Source organism: Sarcophilus harrisii, chromosome 3 (assembly GCF_902635505.1).
Source record: "Sarcophilus harrisii chromosome 3, mSarHar1.11, whole genome shotgun sequence".
Lineage (NCBI taxonomy): Eukaryota > Metazoa > Chordata > Mammalia > Dasyuromorphia > Dasyuridae > Sarcophilus > Sarcophilus harrisii.
In genome coordinates this window covers 455,401,389-455,422,973 of record NC_045428.1, presented here as the reverse complement: position 1 = coordinate 455,422,973, position 21,585 = coordinate 455,401,389, and the positions used below count along the sequence as shown (strand labels likewise).

Here is a 21,585-nt window from a genome sequence, read left to right as displayed (position 1 = left end):
AATAAATACTGAGAACCCTCTGCTGTCCACATATGCCTCCTCCCCAAGAAAAGCAAAGAATTGGAACTAAACTTTAAAAAAAGCAAGAGGATGGGCATTCAGTACTTTATTCAGTAATGAAATATGCTACAAAGAAACATGCTAGAAGCTTTGAGAAATTTCTGCCCCTTGGAGAACTTGAAAAATGTAGAAAACTACTATGTTATCCTGGGTGCCTTAATGATAAAAACTCAATAGCCCATTAAGGTTTACAAAGCACATTCTTCATGACAACCCTTGAAATAGGTAATGCAAGAACTAAGACTGAGAAAGTTGAAGTGAAAAAGAAATATATGGCTCTCAGCCCTGTTGAACTCACTGCCAGTGCTTGGGTTCAAATGAAGGTGGATGGAGAGGTAGAAGTGATTATTTCAGATCAGCACCATAGCTAATATCAGAGTTTGATCTCAGGTTTTCTGTTTCTCCTATTCATTGTACATTATACATCATTATATGGCTTGACCTCCCCTTCTCAAGGGAAGCTGGTAGTTTAATTTTTGATTACAGAACCATGGGTTGTCAGAACTTTAGGGCAAAAGTGTCAAATTCACATGGACTCACAGAACCAGATAAAAATGTTTTAATTGGGAAACATTTGACAAAATAAATAAAAATCCAATGGAATATGTTGTTATTCAGTTGTTTCAGTCACTTTTGAGCTTTTGTGACTCCATTTGGGATTTTCTTAGCAAAGATACTGGGAATGGTTTGCCATTTCCTTCTCCAGCTCATTTTACAGATGAGGAAACTGAGGTAGATTGGATTAAGTAACTGCTCCAAGTTCTCATAGCCAGTATCTGAAGCCAGATTTGAACTTAAGAAGATGAGTTTTTCTGATTTCAAGGCCAATGCTCTATCCCCTGTGCTACCTAGCTTCCCACAATGAAGTATAGTTAATGTTAATATGTGATTTTCTAAGTTGATATGTGGCTCACAGAAATTCTCAGGGGTCATTTTGTGGTGCAGTTTTCATTTGAATTTGATACAACTGCTCAAGAGAATTTCAGATAATATTTAATCCAACCCTTCAATTTACAGATGAGGAAACCTAGGCTAGTGGTGTATTGTCATAGATTCCTTGGATTCTATCTTATTGACTTTAATATGAGACCACAAACCAAACAAAAAATCTCCCCTAAAGTAGTGTGAAGAGTGGAGCAGCTTCCAGTGAGACACCAGTGAGGTGATGTCTGGCTCTTATTCTATCGTCATAAATAAACTACTCATCCATGCCAGAAATCAAAGTACTGACATTGTCCCTTTTATATGCTTGAAGATGACCAAATAGTAGCTTATTGACCCCCTAAGGAGCCTTCATGGGAAAGCCAGGGAGAGCTGATAAATTTGGGAATTTCTAAAAGGTCTCTCTCTTCATTACAACTCTCTTATGTGTCTACATAACAATATGAATACAAATTAGAATTAAAAGTCTAAAGGTCCTATAGTGTGGGCAATTGGGCCTGACCATCCAATTGGGGAAATGAAAAGGAGAAATTAAAAAAAGCATAAGATAGCTAGGGTTTCAATGGGGGACTCTTAGAATTCCCCATCTTTTCTTTCTCTGTTTCGAGCTTTATTTACAATTTCCTTCTGCATGCTCTAAACTTCAGCCAAATTCAAATACTCTTTGTTCTCAGAACATTCACTGTGTGCTTCCTTTGTCCCTTTGCTTATATTGTTCTTGATGCAGAACCAAAACTAGCATGGGGCAATCAAGACTGTGATCTAGGAAGTGACAGGGAAGGCACAGGAAAACCCTTTTCACTCCCCCTCTAAAGCCTGCCATGCTACTGGCCCCATTCCCTCAGCCTCTGCTACCAACCTCAGAGTCTTGAGGTCATTCATAACCATCTTTTAGGGCTGTTTAGAAATTACACTCTGTTTTCAGTACCTGTCTTGCAAGAAGAAATTTTAGGGCTAATTTAAGATGAGAAGGAGGCAGTGATTAGCAATGAGGATTGACAGTGGAGCTGGTTTCTGGGCTTGCTTCTCTGCCACATAGTAACTGCTCACTTAGTACAGCTACTGTATAGAGTACATGGACTGAGTTCAAATCCAGCCTCAGATATTTACTAGCTGTGTGACTCTAGGCAAGTCACTTAATCCGGTTTTCCTCAATTTCCCCAATTGTAAAATGATATGGAAAAGGAAAAGGAAAAACCTCCAGTATCTCTGCTAAGAAAACTCCAAATGGGATCACCAAGAATTGGACAGATTGAAAAATAACTGAATAATTATATACAAAATTGAACTTTTGGCACCTTTGCTTTCTTTTTTGAAACCACTTCCCCCGCCCCCCCCCCAATTATCCATTCTTTTAGTCCTATCCAGAATGGACCTTATCCTTCCTAGTTTCAATTTCCCTTTGAGCTCCCTATGCACTATGACTTATAGAAGCCTACTCTATTCTCAACAAATTCCTATTTGTCCTAGATCCTTTCTTCTTATAATCCTTCCATCTTCTTGTACTTCATGAAACCTAAAAAGCTCCCATTTCTTGCCAAGACTGAATGATCCTTCTCTCATATCCCCAGGCACTTGCGATAGGCAGAAGGAATCAGCCTACTCTTTACTTCTCATTTCTGCTTTCAGAGCCTTCCTCTGCTACCCTCACTCAGCACTCATTTCTCTTCCTTTAATGTCTACTGAGTCCTTGTTGCCCCTCTAGCCTGCTATTCTGAATGCATCGTCAGATATATTTATATCCATCCAGTACCTGACTCTTCTTTAGCCCAATCCTTCCTCCATTCAAACTACCTGATCTCTCAGTTCTAGTTCCTCAACCTCCTCAATTCCTGTGATCTCTAATTTCTGTCTGTCTCCACCATACAAAGGAATGATCCCTTCTTAGTCCCATAACCAAATGAATTTACCATAGGTATCAGAATTCCTAGTTATGGTGCTTTTCTTGTACCAGCAATGTCTTTTCTCCTCTTCTATACTTGTTGAATTCCTTATTATCTTTTAAAGTTCAAATAAAAAAGCATCTCCTCATTGAGGCATTCCCAGATACCTTCAGCTGAAAATGACTCAGATTCTTTTCCCTCTGCAGAATTCACATAGCATTCTTAGGCAACTTTTTAATGTATTTGTAACATACTTGATAGCAGTCCTAGTCTTATCTAAATCTTAGCATAACTGTGCATATATAAATGCTTAATAAATGTTTGATTTTTGCAATAATTAAAGTTTAATCATGTATTTATTAAAATATATTTAAACAGCATCAATCACTTCCAAAATGCAAAACAATAAAATTTTTTAATAAGCTTAGAATGCTTAGTTAGAAAGAATTGAAATATTGATAAAAGAAATGAAACACAAAAGACAGCAAGAGATGAGCTCCCAAGTTTTCAGGGAATGGGTATGTGTTTATATGGTTTTGAGATGGGGGAGGTGATATTCAATGAGAGCAGGTTGCAGACAGCACCTCTCAAAAACACAAAACCCTCCAGTTCTCTTTCCCTCCAAGGATCCATTAGGTTAAAGGAGGGAAAGGCTGAGAGAAGCTTTTATTAACAACTATTATTGTAACTTTTATCTGTCCATCCTTTCTCTAACACATAGGCAAGTCATCCCTGTGTCAGACTTTCCAGACCCACCCTCAGCACTGTCAATATATCCTTCAGGACATCTCACCATGCCTGAAGAGGAAAGAAGATGTAACCAACGTTCTGATTTGCGAACCACAATGAACAGAAGTCTGTTCTTCCCGGATGCAGGGAATAAAATTAACAAAAGGAAAAATGAGGATGGAGATCAGAAAGGAAAAAGAAATAATGACAATAAAACCATGAGATTAGATTAGATTGCAGAGATCAAATTGTAGCAGGCCAATTGGATTTCCTTTGAGGATTGCATGACAGAGTTTCTGGGTAAAGGAAAAGCTAGAAATGGATTCTCTCTGGGTTTTGATGAGCTTTTTTTGACAACCCTACAAAATCATTCTACCAACAAATTCCTATCTGGAGCTATATTGCTGTCCTAAATCTAATTGAATACTATAATAAAATGGAAAGGTCCATGCCTAATTTGAAGGTCAAAGTAGAGAAATGAGTGGATTATTGCCTGTTATCTTGCAGGTGAAGATTCCCAAGGCCAATTATTTTACAAGATATTAAAGAATGTCTGGTTTAAAAGAAACATTAGAGATCTTTTAGCTCAACATTTTTGGTTTTTAAGTGAAAAAAATGAAGTACAGAGTTGGCCACTTATTCAACATTTTATGGTTCCCTGACTCTGATTCCAATGTCCTTCCTCTGCCTCTTTAATTAATATAATTCAATCCTTCATGATTATACTGTTAGGTACCGTAATTTTAACTTATACCTCCCAATGTTTGTCCATCTTGGATCCCATCCAAGGGGGTTTAATTGCTAGAAAGATGTTATTAAGGACTAGTCTCATTTATAACCCCATTCTATGACCCAGACCTCAAGGAGTGTATTACAGTAAGGTTCCAGTATCCTGGTGGGATCATTAGAAACAGGGAAGAAATAGTGTTGACTCTAAGCCAAGGCAGAGTAGGTGGCCACCTATGTGGTATGGTTTTTAAGGGTGGTATGATGATACCTTCACTTTATAGACTTGAGATTTGCAAGACTGGTCATTAGGAAATTGTTTTATTTCATCTTAAATGCTTTACTCACAAGTCACAGTTTGGACAATGATGAATTTTGTTTATGTCTTACAGTTCCTAAAACTGGGATTTCCATCAGCCATGCTAACTGAAACAACCAACCAATCATACCCAGGTATTTTTTTAAAGTGTGTCCTATAGATAGGACATTATATTAGGCACTAGAGATACAGATATAAAACTGAAAAAGTTCCTGACTTCAAGGGAAGTATTTTTAAACACTGTATTGTGTATTGCAACATATACATGAATATGGATAAGTTATGCAAATAAATTTCTATATTTGTGATCTTATCTGTGAAGACATCTTTTGTTTGAAGAATTTCCTTTATCAATGAAGATTAGCCCCTTTTATGAAATTTGCAATCTAAGAGACTATTAGTCTAGGTGCCTGGAACACTGAGAGGTTAAGTTACTTACCCATGGTCACCCTACTCATACATAGTAGGAGCTTGAGTCAAGTCCTTCCTGACCACTAGGCTCTCTAGCCACTATTCTACACTGCCTCTCAAACCAATAAATACAAGAGAAATTGGTGGGAGGGGGCATAGGATGCAAGATTTTGCTGATGTAACATTTAAAGGCATGTAGGGGCAATGATCTGTGACAGCAGCAAGCACTGAAAAAAATGTAGATTATTGGAGAATATTTATCTATCATTTTAGAAAACATCTTACATGCATTAACATCATTTGATGACCACAGGAACCTTGTGTGGTCAAGAAATGCAAGATCTCCATTTCCATAGATGAGGAAACTGAAAAGACATGACTAGTAAGAAATAGAGCTCAGATTTAAGTCCAGTTCCCTGCTTTCAAGTCCAGTGTTCTTTTTCCGCACTATGCTATCTCCTCTATGTACTTGTACTTCAGCCCCAATTTTTTGAGCATTGCTTGTTCCTTCTAGAATTCTATTCAAACACTATCTTTTTCAGGAAATTTTTCTTCATTCCCCCAGCTGCTTGTCCCTCTCCCACAAATTTCTTTTACCAGAAACCCTGAGAATCTTCCTTCCTAGAATGATTTTTTAACTAGGTAAAAGAAGCCATTTTTTCTCCCAGTTCTTACCTAGCTTTAATCATTGAGTGGCTATTGCCTCAGTCAAAATGACACCTGGAAAGGAAAAATAGAGCTGAATTGACTAACTGGAATTGACCTTCATTTTGCACACAAGGACCCCAGAAAATGAGCCTACAATTGCACAAACTCAGATCCCAAAACTCACAGTTAAGCTTAGTTTCATCACACTGTATCACTTTTTACAAACAACAACTCTTGGTTGAGGGATTGGGTGATTCAAATGGATATTTGGTTTGAAGCTAGAGACTAGAATCCATGATCTCTTCTTCCTATCACTTCAACACCTAGATAGAAAGTGAAATGAACCTGGAAGTGAATCCCAATAAAGCACATTATAAACAGCTTTCCATACAATTGGAAGGATCAGATGTGCTAAGGATTCTGTCCGCCATGGTCTCTGATTCTGGGGATTGCATAGAAACAATAGCATGCTCATCCACGTTGGAGTCTCTGGGTGAGAGGAAAGAACTGAGTAGTACTGCTTAGGGAGACAATGTAATTCAATGGAAATACATGAAAAATCAGGAATCAGTGACTTGCCCTGGTTCTCTTGGGAACTAGTTTTTACCATCTTAGGTTAGTCATTTGACTTCTCTGTCTGGGACTGAAACCCCCTCCTTCCTTGGAGGGTTTTTGTAAAAATGAATGGAATACTGTGCATACATGAGAACATTCTGGAAAGTTAAATATACTATACAAGTATATGGGATAACAGTTATTAACTCTGGGCATGGCAAGCAAAAATCTATCATGTCACTCTTTGCTTCTCTGCCATGACTTTTCCCCATCTCAGACACAAGTAGAGCCCAAGAATAGACAGCACAGTCAAGCTTTTAGCCTCCAGTCACCAGTAAAATGTGCTTTGAGTTTAATATATTTGCATTTGGAAATTAGCTGGGCTCTGGTCTGACTGTTAGTGTCCCTGGGGCCCCCCATCTCACCCACACAGTTGAGCAGTCAAAGATGGAAAATATTGTGCTGCCAACTTCCACCCACACCCCTTTCCAGAACTGAAATGACTAGCTGAGGAGACTAAAACAGGACAGTTTTCTGAGCTGCTCCGGTCTTCTCTAAGGGAATTCTAGTGAATGGAATACAGGTAACGCAGACAAGCCAGGAGTAAAGACTACTATCTACAATGGGAGAATGGCTCCGTGATAAGGACAGTGTTCCTTTCTAAAATGCCAGAAATGTTCCTGGATATGTAAGAAGGGCAAATGTGAAAGAAGTGGTGTGTTCTGGCATAAGGAGTAGATGGTGGAAAATTGGGTAGTGAGGAGGGGAATGACCTAAGGGAAGATTCGCAACACCTCTTGGCTGGCTGAGACTCAGTGGTGCCTCTGAGATCTTAAGGTGTCAGCTCAGGGTGGGAGCTATGGGAAATTTGTATTCTGTGAGGAAAGCTGATTTATGGTAGAGAGTTTAGCAGCTTGAAGAAATTTTTAAGCCCCAAGAGCTGACTAAGAAGTATTTTGTCAATGATCCAATACCAAATTATAAATCATTTAAAATCCTTTTTTGTTCTTGCTGTCTGGCCAAAATGAATTGAAGTATCTGGGGAAAACCACCTGTTACCAGAAACATATCTAGATGAGTTCATGGAGTTGGAGTCCAGAATAGAAAGGGACCTTCAGTGGTGACCAAGTACATCTCCTGCTTCCAAGCAAGACTTCATCGAAATTACTCCTGCAAGATTATATTACCTGCCTAGTCTTTAAAAATTCCTAAGAATCAGATTACATATATTGCCTTGGAAATTCATTCTAATATTCCCGGAATTCCTTCCTAATATTTTACCAGAATCCTTCATTTAATAATGGAAATTTGCCTCCATTTTGTCTCTTGGAAACTGGGAAGCAATGAAGCATCCCTTCATATACTTGGAGAATCATCAATTTAAAATTTGAGGGGATGTTAGAAATTATCTTGTACCATCCACTTATACATGCAAACTGGGTCTCCCTCATTGTGACCCCTTGGAAGATATTCATTGGTTCAAAGGATACCTAGGGTCAGCATCTATTCAAAGCTTCACTGAATGAGCCCCCACTTAATGTTTTCTTTAATATAAATAGAATATATTAATTTAAGGCAATGATTCAATAAGTTTTTTATTAAGTGTTTACCATGTTTGAAGCACTGGGGAAAGGCAAAAATACAATATTTGCCCTAAAGAACACATAATCTAATGGGAAACATGTAAACAATTATATATATATATATATAAATATATATAGATAGATAGATAGATATAGATCTATGTATATATATATTAGATATAGACATTGATAAAATCTGTATATAGATATAGATCTATGTATATATCTGTCTTATATATCTACTATGCATATAGTACAAGCATGAACATTATAAATATATATAGTAAATATATATAATATATATATACAACATGTACATATCTGTTAGATGGGTAAATAGATCTATATACAGTTATAAATCTGAATATTTATATGTGTCTATATATCTATCTTTTATATATATAAAATATATGATATATACACTATACATACAATGTAAATATATATAATATATTATACTACATGTAAATATGTGTGTTGTGTGTGTGTATTTATGTTAGATAGATAAATAAAGTAAATGGGAGGTATAATGTCCAGACTAATGCTTGGAGGGTCTCAGGATCAATCAGAGTCTGGATCAATCAAAGTCCTTGGTCTTTAGGGGGAGAAATGAAGGAGGCAGACAAGTTGCCATGAGGCTTGCCAAAGATGGATTCTGGACTCTAGAATTCAGAGCTTCAACCCTCTCTCCTCCTCATCCTGCAGCTGAGTGACTCTGACCTCTCTCCCTCAGCCCTCCAATCCTTGCCTACAATTACCTCACCAGCAAACATTCAGCAAGTGCTAACTTGAGGAGAGCTATCACATCACCATCTCATCTAGAACCATTATCTCACATCGAATAGGTAATTACCCTTAAGTGCTCTGTGGTCTCAGATTCAAGTATATCTTTTCAGAGTTTCAGCCTTCTACAGGGAAGTAATCTCTGAGTGACATTAGCCACAGGAGTAGAATGATTAGAAAGGTCTCTTGCAGAAGATGAGATTTGAGCAGTTTTGAAGATGAGATTTGAACATGGAAACTAATAGCAGAGAGGAGCAAAGAGAAAATGCCTGCTATTAAAAAGGCATGGATCTGTCAGGAGATGGAGTGTCAGGTTAAAGAATTCACAAGAAAGATAGTTGAGATGGATTACAGAACAGTCTATGGAGGGAGTGTGAGGTGGTGCAGTGGAGAGAGTGCCCAAATGGAGTCAGGAAGACTCATCTTTGCGATTTCAAATCTAGCCTCAGATGCTTAGTAGCTATGTGATTCTGGGCAAATCTCTTCCCCCTGTTTGCTTCAGTTTCCTCATATATAAAATAAGCTGGAAAAAGAAAATGGCATATCACTCCAGTATTTTTGCCAAGAAAATTCCAAATGGGGTCATGAAGAATCAAAAATGAATAAACGACAATAATAATGACCAAAGAAAGATACCAGAATAGTTCGCTATTTCCTTCTCCAAGGAAATTTTACAAACAAGGAGACTGAGACAAACAGGATGAAGTGATTTACCCAGGTTCACACGGGTAGAGAGTGCCTGAGGCCAGATTTGAACTCAGAAAAATGATTCTTCCTGACTCCAGCTGGGTACTCTCCACTATACCACCTAGCTTCCCCAAAAGAGAATCAGGAGAAAATAATGTTGCAAAAGCCTAGAGAGAAACGAATATCTAAAAAAAGAGAGTGGTCTGTAGTATCAAGGCTATCGAGAGACCAACATGTATTATAGGAATACCAAGACAAATAACAAGAAAGAAATTCCCTTTTCTCCCTATCCCCACAAACACTTCCATAGAGTTGCTTACTATTTTTCATTTTATCAAGGAGAAAGAAAACACTTGTAACTTGGATTCATCATGCTCTTAGGAACATGTCTTAACTGAAACACCTTTTTTGCCTTCAGAGCTAATGCTGCAAATTTGTTGATGTCTCCTGAAGGGTTACTTTCTCCTTTGAATTTTTTTGATGTAATCTTCTAGGCTGCTTTCTCTGTTAATTTGCTGTCTGCCATTCTCCACTGAATTCCTTCTGTGTTCTACTATTTCTCTTCAAAATTACTATGTTGTTTCTTTCCAAAAGAGAAATAGGGTAGAACATTTCTGTTGTACCCAAGAGCTTTTTCAGCTCTTTTATATGTATTCTACTTCCCAAACTGCTGGATGTTTGACAGCCATGCCCATGAGTCCATGGCTCCTCCACTTAGACCATCACTTGCACCTCCTTCTTATCAGAAATCTGGATTCGACTCACTGAGTCCCTCCGTTTTGAAAGCTCAGCTTTTCTCTTCTCTTCACACACCAATCTTCCACTCCCATGACAGTGTACACACTCCCTTTCTAACGCCTCCTTACATCTTATCTTCCCTCACTAGAATGTTAGTTCTTTGAAGTCAAGGACTTTGTTGCTTGCTTGCATTCATCTCCATAACATTTATCCCAGTCCCTGGTACATAGTCACCGTTTAATAATTACTCTGTCTCTCTATCTATCTGACTCATGACTGCACCTATTCAATATAACAGTCAGCCCCTCAAACCAACTTTATGTATTTACTTCCTTTTCAATAGGACCCTGAAATATCCATTTAGCAGTTGCTTGGAATAAAGAAATCCCTTTAAAATCCTACCACTATCTTGACTATCAAAACAATATAGATTACTTGGTTTGTTGTTCAGTTATTCAGTTTTTTGTGATTCTTTGTGATCCCATAGACCATATGATCCCTGGGGTTTTCTTGGCAAAGATACTACTGATGGTTTCCCATTTTCTTCTCCAACTAATTAAGGCAAACAGAGTTAAGTAATTTGCCCAAGATCACACAGCTAGTAAATGTCTGAGATCATATTTGAACGAATGGTCTTCCTGACTTCAGGCATAGTGCTCTATCCACTGAGTCCCCTAGCTGCTTGGAATAAACTGGTTAAGAAACATTACCAAGACCAAATAGAAGCAGATCAAAGTCCCAACTATATTCCACTATTTCTCAGATCAAAATCATTTTCAAGCCTTCCACTCCTTTAGTCTTAACTTTCCAAATGTTTATCTAATTTCTAAGTTCTGCCTCCATTGACTTTAGTTTATGTTCATAAAAATATATTTATTCTTTTTTATTATTTCTCTCTCAGGTCTCACATTGTTCCAGATAACAGCATTTATCAGGTCCTTCCCATCCACCTCCCACCAAAAAGTATAAAGTCATTATTTCTGTAGACACCCAAATTGGCAAACATCACTATTGGCTCCAAAATAAATAGTAGTCAAAATAAAAATATTTATCTCACAGAAAGGTCTATAAATTCCAAATACTGCACAAAGTTTGCCTCATTTTTCAGCAGTCAGTTTTAGATTTCTACTTGCCTAGCACATCCCATAATATGTCCCTTTTGTTCAGTTGTTTTTTGGTTGTGTCTGACCCCATTTGGGGTTTTCTTGGCAAACATTCTGAAGTTGCTTGCATTTCCTTCTCCAGCTCATTTTTACAGATGAGGAAACCAAGGCAAACAGGATTAAGTTACTTGTCCAGAGTCACACAGCTAATAAATCTTTGAGGTCAGATTTGAATTCAGGAAAAAGAATCTGCCTGACTCCAGGCCCAATGTTCTATCCACTGCCATCTTGCTGCCCCTACCCCTTGTTCCAACATCATGTAATTAGAGAATCCTAGAGTTGAAAGGAATTTGAGAGATCAACTTTTAGAAAATTATGGACCACTGATCAGCCACTACTTCCTTACGTCTAGTAACAGGGAATTCATGATTTCCCAAGGCAATTATTTTCATCTCTGAATTACTATAATTGTTAGAAGCATTTACATATATTAAACAGAAATATCCATTCCTATAGCTTCTTCTCATTTGATCCTAGCTCTATCAGCTGATCTTTCGAATAAGAGTTTCTCAAATAGAATGTGATTTCTTGAGGGCAGGGATCATGTTTTTGCCTTTCTTTCAAGTCAACAAACATTTATTAAGAAGTCACTATGTTCCAGGCATTTTGCTAAGACAAATAGGAGCTTAAAGACAGTCCCAATTCTCAAGTAACTTACATTCTAATGGAAAAAGACAAATCACAAGAGGGATTGTAAAGAGAGAAAAATAAGGAACCTGGAGAGGGGGTAGAATAGAGAAAAATCCAGTGAGTAAAGATGGTAAGTCAAAAGGGGAATGGAGACATAGTTGGCCTGGTCTTCCTCCTTTAAATGGTGGTTCTGAGAGTTGATCAAAGGGAATAGCTTTAGAAGTATAGATGTGTTTGGAGGTGAAGTGGGTTTCCAGGGTGAAGAGATTTCTCTGATATGGTATAGAAAGACCCAAAGAGATATAGGAATGCAGTCCAGGCAGGAATTTATCCCATTATTTTTTGTATCTCCTGTGCTTAAGAGAAATGTCTGACACATAGTAAATGCTTAATTAATGTTTGCCAATTGATTGTTCATTATAATAGATGGGAACTGATTCCTCTTTCACCTGACAACTTTTCAGATAGTTTCCACTTATATATACCCCAGATAAAACATGCCCTATTGCTTAAATTTCCAGTGCTCTCCCCACCTCAGTTTAGCTTTTTCCAGGTATTTTTTGCATCTCAATATCCTTACTAAAATGTCAGGTTCAAAACTAGTTACAATGCTCCAGATACCACTGAAGAAGGATAGGTTCAAGGATCTCACTTCCTTTCTATCAATAAGTGAGCTCCAAATTAGCTTCCACTCTGGCTTGTAGACTCTTATGGAATACTTCATCCAGTGTTCCTTTCCTCTATCCACATGCAATGCATTATTCAAATCGTTTAGGTTTTGCTTCTTTCAGGAAGCCCTTCTGGATTACCAGAGCCTTAATTAAGCATATTCATCTTTGAAATTCTTAGTTTGTTTCTTTTACTTTGTCTGTTACTACATGCTGCCTTATACTATAATCGTGACTCTTGTCTTTGGAAAAACAAGATCCATCACCCAGCCTAACCAGGTTAGTACGAGAGCTCCTGCCAAAGATCAAACAGAGCAGGGGAAGAAGGGGAAGCAATGTTCCTACAATCTAGCTGGGCCACAATTTAACAATTGCAAAGCTACCATTTCAGCTTCATTTTCCAAGTCTTCTCTTCCCAAAGCAATTTCAAATTCATTGAAGTCACATTTTTACATCTTGTGAATCTCAAACAGGTTCATTGAGTTCTTCCTTTTCATAATAGCACTATTGTATTATAGAGAAACAAAAGAGAAATAAATACAGGCAATAATCACATCTTATACTCTCTGAATCTCTTATTGGGACAAACCCAGAGTAGAGGGAATGAGAGGATTAGATCTATGTTTTCTTTTTTTTTTATTGAAAACTACTTGGTGAAGAAACTTTCTTTCCGTAATTTGTAGTCTTAGAGAGTTTCCTAGAGTACTAAGAGGTGAAGTTATTTGCCCATGGTCATATAGCCGGTATGTGTTAGTTTTCATGTCAGAATTTGAACATAGGTTTTCCTGGCTCTGAAATCAGCTCTCCACCTAACTGTTCTCCAGATAAGACTAGCAGATTAAAAATCTCTTCTATTTCTAAAAAAACTTCTGAAAATATAGTTCCTGTATTTTTAAACTTTCTACATACTTCTTAAGCCATCCTTTAATTGTCTTCTCCAAACCCATTTCAGGTTGTCTATATTCTATGCGTAATTCATCAGTAATTCAAACCACATTGCAAAAGCAGAATATTCTGCCTGACCTTTAGAGGGTCAGTTGGTGCTTTGAAGCATGAGACTGTGATTACTTTTATCTCACTGAACATCTTGTTACTAGTTACAATGGATGTGGCCACCAAATGGCTAACTTTCATCAGTCTGTCTTTTCCTGTGGGAGGCACTCTCATTAGTAGAGAACTTAGGTCTGTTCCACCACTCAAGGACAAATAACAGATCTGGATGGAGCCAGAAACCTCTGAGAATTTAATCACAGTCAGTGAACTGTGGAAATCTTCCCTTAGGGGTGATCACCTGAGAGGGTTTGAAGAGTTTAAATTCTCCAGCTACAATGTCCACCTGCTGTTTCTCAGGTACAGCATCCCATAAACAAATCCATTCTGTGAAGACAAGGGTACATGTTACTAGACAGGCATTAAGTACCATTACCAAGACTCTAACCAAACTAATTGTTTTGAGATACAGAGGGAGAAAGCGGGAAAAGAAAAGAGTAGTAAGTAAGTACAAGATAAAATTTCCAAGGCAAGGTAATAATAATTTTTGGCTTGGGATACTAATATATCCATAAAGATAAATCATTTTTCTAAGTAAAGAACCAACACGGGGAATTACCATGGATCCTTGCTTGCAAAAGGAGAGACGGAAGAAGGAAGAAAAAAAAAAGTGAGGTAGATATTATTTATCCACAATGACCTTGGGAAAGCACATTCTTTATTCATAATGAGGATGCCAAATGATTTCCTTTCCTGCTGGGGTTTAGATGTTGTATTCATAACAAGAATATTTGAGAAGCAACAAATTGGAATTGAACAATTGAGGAAACTAGAGCTGTTTAGCCTGATGAAGAGAAGACTTAGGGGAGACATGATAGCAGTCTTCAAATATTTGAAGGGCTATCACGTGGAAAAAGGATTAGATTTTTTTTTTTGTGGTTCCAAGGGGCAGAACAAGTGGGTAGAAATTACAGAGAGGCAAATACAAAGAATAATGAAAGATGACTAAAAGGGAATTGGCTTCCTGTAAGGAAGAAAGTTCTCCACCCCTGGAGTTGTTCAAACAGAGGCAAGTTGACTATTTGATGGGGATGAGTACTCAGCTAGGTGTCCTGGGTGTCCTAACTAGCTATGTGGCTTTGGGCAAGTTAGTGTTCTAACTGGACTCCATCTATAAAATAAATTGATTGCACATAATAATTTCTAAAGTACTTCCTGGCTTTCAGTCTCACTGATTCTGTGTGGTAGAGGGAGTACAGCTTGTACTAAATAACCTCTAGTACTTTGTGATTCAATTTACATGGAATTGTGAATCCCTCACTACCAAATCTTTTCACTTTTATTAATGTAGACAAACTAGTGGGGAGAGCAACAGACCCTAAAAATGGTGTGTCTTAAAGCAATTTTAAGTCACCCAGAACAATAGTAGTAGTAATAGAAACAGCAGTAATTCACATTTTATATCACTTCCCTTACAACTTTTTGCAAGTATTATTATCTTCATTTGACAGATGAGGAAATTGAGGCTCAAGGAGATTAAATGGACAAGTCACTTATTTTCTGTGGACTTTGTCACATGTTTGACAATTGGAGCCAGCACCTGAATCCAAGTCTCTTGGCTCCAATATCAATACTCATTCCATCAAGGAAGAGATTTTTTTAAGCTTGCTTTTGAAACATGGATCATTTTGCAATCTGATGAAACCAATGGATCCTTTCTCAGAACCAAATTTTTAAATATGTAAAGTAAAATATATAAAATTGCAAAGGAAACAAACAAAATTGAAATACATTTTTTAAAAAATCTTTTTAAAAAGTTCATGGACTCCAGGTTAAGCAGTAGAAAAATTAAAATATTCTCTTTTCCCCCTTCACCAAAAAATAAATAAATAAAATTCAGTTTCCATGTTATTCCGCTCTTCCTCAACTCCTGAGTGTAACTGAGAATGATTGACAGAAGAGTACTGTGGGAATGCCAAGTATTATTCAAAAGGGAGTTAAGGGAGCCAATGAAAGAGATGGACAGCATGGCCCAGATGTGGTCTAAACAACATTGCTATGAATATTCTTGAAATGAGTAACCCTTCTTCCAGATTTTCCCTCAGCACTCATTTTACTCCCCCTCATGCCTGCAGTCTGGAAGGTAATTGAAAATGCAGACAGACCATGCCACATAGAATTTGCCAGTTTCTGCCCCTTGTGGGTGGAGAGGCCCAATTTGAAGAAAAACCCCCAAAATGGCTCCAAGAGAAGCTTTAAAAAACCAATTATAATTCTTTCTCTTCTATAGCAATTTAAGCCATGAGCCATTAGCCTTTATTAATTCTTTAAGAAACCCTCTGATTAAGGGACCAACAGATCTGTTCATCATTTGCTTGTCACTCACAAGGATAATAATTAAGGTCTAGAAGATCCTAAATATGTACCCAAATATTCATACCAGCGCTTTTGTGGTAATAAAGAACTGGAATCAAAGTGGGTGCACATCAATTAAGGAATGGCTGACGAAACTGTGGGATGTAAATGTAATGAAATATTATGGTACCATAATGTGGCATTACAGTGTTTCAGTAATAGTGTTTCATCTCTGTGGGAGTAATAAGGCCCTAGAAATACCCACTGAGAGAAACAGAATTAAAGATACTGAAATGTGCCAAAATCTAAGCTTGAGGCTCTCTATGTCCTTTTTCTTTATATTCTAAAGAGACTTTTAGCTTGGTATTCAGGCTATAGAGAGTAGAGAAAACCAGGGCATTTGAACTGAGGCATTCTGCCCACTGTGTGAGCTACCATGTAAGTAAGTGACAACAGACTGTGGAAGAAAAAATCCTAGGTTGCTGCTATTTGGGCTTACCCTTCTGTCTATTATGACTGGGTCCAATGTCAGGATCCCTGAGACTGAGGCCAGGCTCTTGAGCAGCACAGGCCATATCCCAAGCCTCCTTATCTTCAGTGCTTAGAACTGGTGATAAGGATCAATGTCAATACCAATGCTGAGACTGGAAGTGAAACCAGAGCATGAGGACATCCCAAATATCAAACACTTGTCAAAAAGGACAGTCATTTGATGATCCCCTTCCCCCTACTTCTCTGGTGTATTTATATTTGAAGATTAAGAGCTGGGGACTAGAATGCACATATCTCCCCAAATATTTCTTCTCAACAGTCTGTGAATGTATAAATTCCCCCAGATGCACCCAAGAGTAAATAAATAGTAGGTGGGCAGAGGGGTCCATATGGGACTGCTTATTATGCCTAATAAAGAATGTAACCATAATATGATGATAATGGAACCCTAGATTTAAAAGTTAAAGGGATCTCATAGACCATCTAGTTATAAATGGGGAAAGCAAGAACCAAAAATATTAAATGACTTACCCAGAATTATAGGTAATAACTGAAAGAAGCAAGATTTGAAATTGTTTTCTTGGAGCACAAATCTGCTTCTCTTTCTACTATGAAAATCAATCAGACTAGAAATGAAAATGGAAACCAGTGTAAAAGGAGGAACAAGATGACAGAGATTGTTGGCTATTGCAAAGCCATTGTACCTGTATTCAATGATTGATTGTGTTTGTTAGTCAGAAAGATGAAATTCCAGATAGAGGTGGACTAGAAGGATAGAGTTCCTCCTTTTCAAAATATTCTATATCATCCCCTAGTCTAAATTCAGAATCTGACTTGCATGGGTTTTAAGTTAGCCTGATGCTCTGAGTTAGTAAACAACAATAGAAGTATCTTGTATGTGAGAAACTCTTATGAGACCATATTGCAAGTGGTTCAATTATAGTATCTTCTAGTAGGGCAACTCAGAGATTATACTCTCTGGCTAGATAATTATTAGTGATATACTACCTTCTATAGGTTTATCCTATTTCTAAACCCTAATTGTCACATGGAGTATCCACAAAATGTCACCCACAGCCCATATGTCAAGATACAAAATACAATATATGAGAAATTCATAGAAACATGGTAAAACTTATATTAATATATACAAAGTAAAATAGAAATGAGAAAACAATATACACAAATGGCTACAATAATGTAAACAAAACAAAAATGAAAACAAACACTTCACCAGATCAATCTCATCCCTGAGAAGAAATAAATACACTTCCTTTCTTTCCTTGGAGAGGTGGGTATAGAATTTTGCATATTCTATCCTGTGTGGTCACTTTGGCATTGGTGTAATTCAAATGTTATGAAAGTCACTCATTTGTGGGGATAACATGCAAGAAGGAATATACTAAAAATGACTAAAAATGAAAGGCAAAATTAAATTTTAAAAATTAAATAATGTGTAAATTTGGCATATTTTCTTAAGAACTTCTAGTGCCTTATGGACAAGATTTCCCTTGAGAACTTATTTCCTAAGTCTTGTCCAGTCATAAGAGAATAACTCTAGCATTGGGTAGAATTGAATCCATGAAATTATTAAAGTAATTGGCAAGTTAGTGTCAGCCCCTAGAAATTAAATCAAATGTTCTAGTCCCTTTCCCCATCCTTTCTAACTCACCCTTTGAATTAAGCCGCCTAAACTGGTGTACAACGTAATTTGTCAAACTGGATGATAGGGGGCTGCAAAAGGCCAGAAACTGAGGTTGCTGGAAGTCAATAGCAACGCCTTAATAAAATCCCATCTATTTACAAAAGATAGGAACCAGCTTAGGTTATTGCGGGCCATGCTATTCCTCTAGTCTCAGGGAAGGGCTCTGTTGAGTGGCTAAACAAGGTCTTATAGAAGCCACTTAGAAGAGTGGGTCTCTGGAGAAAAGAACTCCAAGAATATTCCTGACTCTTTCTGAGGTCTGTGATCTATGATCCCCTTTCCATATTTACCCACCTATAAAACTGGGCCAAGAGACTGGAGCAGTTGGGGGAATAAATATGATTTAATATAACAATTATGATAAATAACATTTATGTAGTACTTAAAAGTATTCTACCCATATTATTTTATTTGAGCCTTTCAATAACCCCAGTGATATGGGTACCATATGCATGATTATTCCCATTTTACCAAAGAGGAATATGAGATTCCAGAATTTTTAAGTAGCCTAGAGGATGAAATATACTTCAGAAATCTCTTGAAAGGAAGCAATCTTTTAAAGCTGACTTATTCATTTGGGAGGCTTCATGAAGAAAGACGGCATGTATGTAATAGTATAATAACATTAGGCCTATTAACAATAATATAGCTAACATAATAGAAAAAGAATGATAGTCTTCATGATGACTACAAACAGCAACAAAGCTTAATTTCTTAGATGGTTATGGAATTAAAATTTGCGACAAAACAAGCTTTTGGGGGGTTTGCTATCTTCCCATTTAAGTAACCTTTCTCTTTGGGCTCCAGTTTCCTTTGCTATAAAATAAGGGAGTTATATTGAGTAATTTTTCCTAGCACCCAGATTCTATAACTGATTCCCTTGCCAGGCTTCCAAAAACATCCCAAGAATCTGAGACCCCATGGGTGCCATAGTATGGGTAGGAACCAGAGAGCATAAAATGGAATTTTGATCCTTTAAAAAACAACCAAGAAGACTACTGAGCTATCTGTAGACAAGAACAAGAAAACATATTGTAAAGAAAAATTAAAAAGGGAGGGGGACACACATGAAGAGCTTTAAGGTTCAACTTCAACTTGGTATTAGCAAGTACCTTATCATAAAATCAGAGGAAAAACAAAAATCCATCCACATCCCCCAGTTTCCTAGAACCGTTGACAAAGCTATTACTTTTCCCCCCTTTCTTTCAGAGTTTTGACCTTCACTTGAGATAATGGGATTTTAAAGGTATCTTTACATGCTTATACTTTCACTGAATATCTCAAGTACCCAAAGGTGGGATTGCCGGTGTCATTTATTTTTTCCCTCTTCCCCTTCCAATATTTTACTATTAAAATCAGATCTGGCTTATTTGTGGAAAGTTGACACTCTAGCAATGCACAAGAAAATAGGGCAAACCAAGCTTATATTTGAAAGGGAGCCCACTCCAAGCTAGTTGACTCCTCTAAGTATGTGAGTAAGTGTAGATCATCTTGACATATCAGATCACTACATGATATATTCTTGAATTGCAGTTATGGACTGTTTTTCTTATTCTATTTTGTTTGTTTAGCAGAAGAAAAAAATATTGGGGGAAATAGTTTTTTTCTCCCATAACCAAAGAATAAAGACACAAAATCCATATTGATCAAAGCCTTTGAATGTCAAACACAGATTGGACCAGTGTGTATGAAGTATAAAGAGAGATTTTCTGCTGTTTCTACTTCTTCTTGGTGCCATATAAAACATACCAAATGGTCAAACACCTGGCATCCACTGGTGTTTTGAATTTGTCAGTTCTGTAGTTAGAGGACTAAATCATTATCAAGAATCCCCCATTCATTCCTCCCAACTCTTGAGAAGCTCCCCAAAGAAGGTTCTTACTGTTTTTTATGTGAGCACATTAAGCCACAAAACTTATGCAGAATAACAGAGTATATTCACCTTTCATCTGGCTAGACTTTCATTGCAGACCTCAACTAGCATCTTTATCTCCACTTTAGCAATGGGCTGCCCACACAGGCAAGTTTAACCATCCAAGGCCACCAAGACAGAATTCCTACATACCACATTTCTGATCCCTGGAGAAGACTGCTTCAGGTCTAAGGGCATTTTCTAGAGATTTCTTGCTAAGTAATGAGGTGAACCAGGAGTCACAAATGTTTCAGGCAGCTCTTCTCCCTTTAATTCTAATGAATTACCCATAGGAATAGAGGAAAATCAGCTTCTTTCCCCTCCCCCCACTCCTTTCAAATGTAATGTCATGATATAAGAAAGATGTCTTGGTTGGCATCCAACTTCAAAGAAGTGAGATGTCAAGAAGTGACAGGAGGCAATGAGCAAGGGATTGTCTGTGCAAAAAAACAACAACAAAAAACAGGAGACTGGGGTGGGAAAGAGGCAAATTTAGCACACTCTGATCCAAAGAAAGAGGCTAGACAAATAATCAGGGTACAGGGGGAAAGTGTCCTCCCCCAGCTTACACTTCTTTTCCCCCCAAAGGAACAATGGATACCCCAAAGGAAATATGGAACACCTCCTCTTACCTTGTGGGATGCCAGAATTGCTGTCAGGGCAAAGCCCAGCTGTCCTGCTGTTTTCCCAAGAGAACAGCAGATTCCTGGAGTGACAGGTCCCTTGACACTTTGGTCCAACAGTTCTAGTATTTGGAGTGAGACAGCCTAAGGCCCTGATGGTTTTTATGAGTCAATAAGTCAGCTCAAACTGGTTGCCAACTCATCTGTATGCAACCGCACAGCAAGAGAGCAGTTTACTTTATAACCGGATTTAACAAGAGTAGGAGTGGCTGGTTAAATGTGGTAGATAACATGAAGGTGTTGAGCTGCCAAGACTAATTAAGGGTGATTTGTTTATAAAGCTAGAGCTCAAGACTGGGCACCTGAAGAAAGCCAATATTTCACAAGGCCGACCCAGTCCAAGCTTTCCAAATGACTTGAAGTTATGGTTGAATGAGTTTGAAACCTTCTGACAATTGGTACACTTGTAGGTAAAGAGTGTGTAAAGAAGGCTTTGGACAGGAAATGTCTCTAGAGTGTCTACATTTTCTTTTCATAGGATTACAAAATCTTTCAATTGGAAGGTACCTCAGAGGCCACTGAATGTAACCTGAACCCAGATAAGAATTCCTTCTACCACACATTATAAGAGAGTGATACTGTGTGTAAAGAATGATGATTGAAAAACCAAGGACCCCAACTCAACTGTAGTCTCTTTCACTTCAGAGCAGTGTGACCTTAACCTCCCTCCTCATCCTTAATTTCTTCATCTATAAAATAAGGGATGTAGATTAGATGACTTCTGAGATTTCTTCTGGCTCTTAATCTATTCATTCACTTATTTTACTTTTTCTTTTATTTTGATTTATGGAATAAATCTAAGCATTTCCATAACATAGTATAATAAAAAAGGTTACATATATACAACTTGCTGTTCCTTTTAAATATAATAAAGTTATCGTGTACATTTCTTTTTTTCTTCTCTCCTCCCACTCTAGAGATGG

At 37.5% G+C, this 21,585-nt stretch overlaps 1 protein-coding gene across 2 annotated transcripts in view; it reads right to left on the bottom strand.

Annotated features, from left to right (window-relative positions):
- Positions 1–20,817, bottom strand: part of KCNJ1 (potassium inwardly rectifying channel subfamily J member 1) — a 55,734-nt gene extending 34,917 nt beyond the window's left edge. For both annotated transcript variants that reach the window (XM_031960911.1, XM_012545144.3), the window contains exon 1: positions 20,612–20,817. The gene's annotated coding sequence lies outside the window, so the exon portion shown is untranslated. The remainder of the gene's footprint in view (positions 1–20,611) is intronic.
- Positions 20,818–21,585: the final 768 nt, after the last annotated feature.